We start from the raw sequence: 6441 nt of genomic DNA on the forward strand, positions 1-6441 counted from the left end.
AAACAACAGCTGCTTTTATAGCTTGACCAGTTTTCTGGCAAGGTTTAGATAGTTTTGTTAATTGTGTAAAACAGGAAACTAAATTTAAAAAAAGGCAAAAATCCGAGTCTAGGAAGGAGGAAAAATATTCTTCCTTTCACATCACACATAAGCTTCTTACTTGTAAAGAAAAACAACAGACACAAGGAACCAAATTCCTTTCTCTTCCTCTAAAAATGCAAAAAAAACCCTGATAACTGAAAGAACTAGCAACCCAACAGAATTAAAAATAGGAACCCTTAAGTTTAATTACCTAAATAGAAGAGACAACTTCTCGACTTGTAAAAGAAAAATTAAAGATGTAATTCCAAGATCTGTAACTCAGAGCCTACAGGAGACAAGAAACGGAATAGGTTCATTCAACCCCAGTTTATGAGGAAGCAACGCCTGGATGTTGGGTGGGCAAAGAAACTTTACAGATAAACCCGAAGCCTAGGGAAAAGAAGTACAAAAGAACGAACAGTTTCCTGCCCCCCCCCCCAAAAAAAAAAGGGAAAAAAAAAAAAAAAGAAGAAAATTGGGAGAATTAACCTTCCAGAGAGTGAACAAGATAATTTACTATTAATAGAAGGAACACTCCAATAGGGGTTTCTGAGAGTTACAGACACAGCACCTTATCTTCAACGCACCACAACTAAAAAAAAAACAAAAGGTGCCTTTTCTTCCTCCCTTCGGCCCGGAGGAGATACAGCTTCTGTCCCCTGCACAAAGGGTGTGTCCGGTGACATCGCCCCGTCTCTCCGGTCACCCCCGACACACGAGCGGGCCGGGGGACCAGGGGCAGGACCCGCCGGAGCCGCCGCTCCATCACCCGGCAGCCGCACTGACAAGTCGTTCCCTCCTCTCCACCATCCCAGCGCTACCCCCACGGCCGGGCAGCGGGACGTGCCGGGGCAACGGAAACAAACACACAAACAAACGAAACAATCCCCACTAAGACAAGCCCGACACAAACCACAACACAACCGCAGCTCTGAGGGCAGGACGCCCCGGCCGGAGCGGGGGGAAGCGCGGCACAGCAACACCCGCCGGGCAGCGCAGCGCGCTTTCCCGCTCGCAGCCTGCGGTGGGGGCTCGGGAGAGAGCTCCCAGTGGCTCCCGCGGCCCAGGGCCGGCCGGCGCGCGGCGGACGCGGCGGCCCGCGGCGCCGCGGCCTTGGCGGCGGAGGCCGGTGTCCGCGGGGCCCGCCTGCCCGTCGCCCGCCGCGGGCCCGCACCCACCTGACCATCCCCGTGGTGCCGCCGACTCCTGCGCCGGGCTGCGAGCGAGCCTGAGCGCGCCCCGCCTCACGACCACACGTGCCCCTCTCGGCGCCGCCCCGCCGCATCTTTAAACGCCTGCTCTGGCCCCTCGCGCCCCCGGGCGGCCCGCGCGAAGCCAGCCAATCGCCGTCCGCCGCCCCCGCCTCCGGCGCCGCTTTGAACTCCACACCATTGCGTCGCTCCGTCCTGTCAACTCGGCTCCACCAATGGAGCTGCGGGAGGCGCCTCCCCCACGACGGCCATGGCTGGGCGGAGCCCTTTGTGTGGGCCGGGGCCGCTGAGGGGCCGCGCGGGGCTGTTCCACCGCACGGACCGGCCGCCAGAGAAGACACCGCTTCCTACAAACACCGCTTTTGTATCTTTAAGCAGCACAGCTGCAGCGTTGCTGCTTCAAGACGGGTTTACCAAAAAAGGGTAAATCAAAGTAGGGCCGTTTTCCGTGCCATAGGTACCAAGCAGTTCACAAAACAAGCCCCCCATCTGTTTGCAGTGTTTAGAAAGAATTCCTAAATAATTACAGAAAGTCTTACAGAATTTATGTAAAATCACTTCTAAAGTGCTAATGAACAGCTGCTAATTTGCTCTGTTACTTTATAATTTGTTTCCCCAGAAAAACATAAAGAGCTATAGAGAGCATTTATTCATACACCTAATTACAGGGTTGCCTCTTTTTTCCTTCACTGTTATACTGATTTGAAATCAACATGAGATAGAAAACATCGCCATAACACAGACTGGTTTCATCACCAACAGTATAATAACATTTAACTGTGAAAAATGCTTTTGTTTGCTTCCATGTGTAATTTCAGGACACAAGAATATTTTTCTAATATTTCACTCATCTCATGTCTTTGAGGTCCCCAAATCCTGCTATGAAATCATCGGTAATATTTTAATAAAACAGTAACATTTTAATGAAAATTTTAAATTGTACTTTGAAGACCCCTGCTAGGCCTTTTGTCTTTTTGTCTGACTGGACCAACACATCTAATGAGAGGGTGTTAATTTAGATGTAATGTACGCTACTGTATCAACACATCATGAACAATTACCGAAATTGCTTGAAATCTTTGCAAGCTGCCCTGAAAACCTGAAAGCAGTTCCAACCAACAGCATTTTCTAATTTTAATTCCTCATAACAGGCTTCTGCACTCAAGCCATCATTTTAGTGATTTTTAAATTAAGTCTGCTTTTATTAATGTTAAACCACTTCAGAACGTGTATTAATAAACGCCCACGGTTTGCAAAACAGCCACTTACATCACACTTCAACTTGTCAAGGCTGGGGAAAAAAACCTCCTGATTAAGCACAGAGTTGAAGTCGATGCTGGCATTTGCTGTGTCAGGTCACCTCCCATCACTAACACTGTGACAGAAGATTGTCCCTCTCACAGGGGCTGTGAAAATGCAAATACTGTGACTCATGTGCATCCCATTTATGTGACTGTATAACTGAACTACTGCACTAGGAAGATCACACACTTAGAAAACAGGTTTAATTCTTCATATGTACATAAGCAGCCATGTTTCAGTTAGAACCAGAAGAGGCACACACACAGATTTTTGCACAGAGGTGGGAGAATTAAAATGCCTGCAGTGCTTTGAAAGTGAAAATATAACCAGAGTCAGTTTTTCCACTGTGCATCTGTTCTCAGAGAATCATAATGCTGTGACCTAAAGCAACGATGCAACAACTGATTCTTTGAGACACAGACACTACAGGGAAATATACTTCTAATTTTTTATGAACAAAAGAATAACAATCCATTAGCAAAATAATGTTTTCATCCAAACAATGCTCAAATTATGGGTAATTTTTTACCCCCAAGGTGTATGTGACCTCTGGAGAATTATATCTGATCTGCTATGTCTAACAAGGGGCAAATTCACCTGAAAATTTTCATTGCCTGCACTTCTGATGAAAGACTTTTCAAACATGAATATGAGTCTTCCAATTTTGAGTTGGAAGTGTCTTCCACTTTTGAACCAGAAGTGCACAGGTCCACCTGCACAGTGCAATCAGAATGTACCACAATATCATGAAGTAAAATTATCATCAGCTAAAAGAAGTTCCTAATGACAAAGACATTTTCACACACAAGATACCAAAAGGCTAGACAGAAACTACTGCTGCCAACACAAAATACAGAAATCAAGGCTATAAAGCAAAAAGTATGAGCTTCCCAATAAAGTTACCAGGCTGCATTCATTGGAATGAAAATTAGGTGGAGCCAGTGGCTTTTTCATATTTTTACTTCGAGTGTTAGTAATTGCAGCACATACTGTGCCATTCCCACAGTGAAAGCCTGCATTACTTTTATTTCAGTAAAATAAGTTGCACTGAAGCTTTTTATGGTTTTTTTTTGGCACTGGCAAACTGGTAGTTGCATGCATTACATGTCTTAGTGTTCCACTTTTTGCTGAAATCCGCTCTCCTCACGTAACCTCTGCCAGCCCTCACCTCACAGCCACGGGAAGTCATCAAAAGGACCCCGTGAGCATCTCAGATCAGTTCTCTGATATCAAAAGAGGTAGCTGATTGCTACAGAAAATAATCAAAGTAGACACATCCTTTGGCTCAGCGGTACCACAGAATTACTAATCTTGTGCAGCAAAACAGTTGGTACATTGTCTCTGTGCAAGGCACATTTCAGACAATTTTGCTTCAGGTTAAACCTGTTACCTGTGGGACAACACTTTGTGCATTCCTCAAGCACACCTACCAGATCTGTTCCATCTGAAAGCAGCCTGGACCCTGGGACCTGAGGCTGCCTTGAAATGGGAACTAAAGCACAGGCAAGAGGGACTGTCAGAGACACCAGGTAAGGGCACTGTCAGTCCAACCAAGGTGCTAATGCAGACTCATCTGTGATTGAAAGGACAGTTAATTCCTCTCTAAATCCCAGTCATTCCAGTGACAAACAGGAGATGGAGAATGCATCTGACTAAGACCAGGCTCTGTGGTTATTCAGAGCAGAGCTAGTACAGGGAGAGAAAAAATCTGGCTTTCTCATTCACCTTTTTCTTGAGAGAGTACGTTCCTTTAACAGAGGCAAAAGCCTCAACCACTGAATACTAATTATAATCCTGTACCACAAGAAGAGACACTACTGGCTCCACATATCCTCCAGTTTATTATTTAATATATCTCAATTCCTGTCTGAAAAGTGATGTGGTGTTCTAGTTTACTTTGGCCACAAACCTGTGAGATGTGGTTTTCTGCACCGACCAGAAGAGATCGATGTGTTTGCACAGTCTGGTGAGTCACAGCCCCAGGCTGGCTCTGTGCCTGCAAGGACGGCAGGTGAGATATCCATGGAAAACACTTCCTGGAAAACACTTCCTCCAGCACCCGAGGGAAGCCCGTCAGGCAGGAGTGCATCAGCTGGCACTGCCATTCTCAGAGGCCTCCAAAAGAACAAGCTCATAAAACAGAACATCACTGGGTGTTCTCTGCTAAATTAAGTGTGGCTTCTCCTCCCCTTCCTTTCTCCAGCTTCTGATGTGGTTTTAGCTTTCGTTTGTTTTTCTCCATTTATCTTTCTAGCACAAACACACAAAAATTTAACATGAATCAGCAGAGAAATTGCTTTTTTTACCATTCACGTTGCATATGACTTAAATGGATTGTAATTTTGGGCTATCCTACTTATATAAAAGTTTACATTCATTATTACCTTTCTCCCTCATCTGTGATCCAAAGTTCAGTCCTTATGTCTTCTGTTTGAAAAGAAATGGTAAATCTGAGTGTGTTAATATGATACTGTGTTACTCATTCAGTTTCTAAGTTCTTGAAATAGGATGTTACAGATAAATTATTTACATATATATTTTATATTCAACACTTCTTCACTCTGTTCACCTTAACCTACATTTCCCAGCATGAGTCATGCTGACGGATTTTGTAATTCTCACAGCCTTTCCAGCTGATTACCACACAGATTCTATTTTCACCAAGTCAAGACTATTTCCTAGATCCTCAGAAGTTATCAACAAGACTTCTCTGCAGAAAATGAATCAGATGAAGAACATCAGCAACATTCAATTACATGAATCTGATATAAAACTAATTCCTAGGAGCTAATATTCCATATCAATAGGGATGCTTGCTAAGCCATAAATGTGCATTAAATTCTACAGGCTAAATTTAAAATGCAAGATGCTTTAATTACTGCCTTATTTTGCTTAGTATTTCATGGATTCATTTTGAAATTACTTATTTCCTTATGATATTATGAAACCAGTGTTCCAAGCCTTATCAATATTTTTGGTTTTGTTTGAGGCCCAACTCGTTCTCTGGTCTGTTCAGGTGTATTTTATCAAGCCACTCCCAGGGAGTTGGGACAATTCCACCTCCAGTGTCCAGGATGGCAGGACATTAAGGTCCTGTCAGCCCAGTGTAACAAGAGTCTCAGGTCTGCCCAGGATCCAGACTTTTCCCACAGTGAACCTGGATTCTTGTCCCTCAGTAGCATTTTGTGAGGCTCCACTTTTCCCTAAGGGATCATTAGTTTTGCTCTTTCCTTCATTTCAAATATTTTCCAATTTCTTACCTGGATAAGACAACCACACAACAGCTTAGAACTGAAAAACCCAGTGCACACACCACAACATAGAAACCCCAGAAAAACACAGCACTTAAAGAGGAATTAAGTACCAGAAACAGACTTAACTTACAGCTCTTTCATTGCTAATACCTCCTGAAAGATTTTCCTTCATCTTGACACACCGACTGACAGGCAAACCAACAGAAACAGATGTGCAAATGATCTATTAATGTCGACAGAGACTGGTCACCAGACTGACTTTATTCTGGTTCTAGTTTTGAACACACATAGAAACAATTATGACACAACTTTAGGCAAAAAAACCACAATTGAGTTTTTACAGATATTTTAAAATGTCTTCCACTACCATTCCAATAGAAACAAAAATCTCTTGCAAATTTATGACTTTGAAGAGATGATATGTATAAGCAAACTTACTAAAATGCAATATTTCCTATATACACTTTTTTCCTTTATATCCCTTAAAACTGATATTTAAAATTCCCTTTTGTTATTAAAAATACTTTTACAAAAATAAAACACTTTCTTTGTTAACTTTAGCTACAGTTGATTTTTTCCAGTGGATTAATTAC

This window comes from Manacus vitellinus, unplaced genomic scaffold (genome assembly GCF_001715985.3).
Source record: "Manacus vitellinus isolate BGI_N305 unplaced genomic scaffold, ASM171598v3 scaffold_31_pilon, whole genome shotgun sequence".
NCBI classification, from domain to species: Eukaryota; Metazoa; Chordata; class Aves; order Passeriformes; family Pipridae; genus Manacus; species Manacus vitellinus.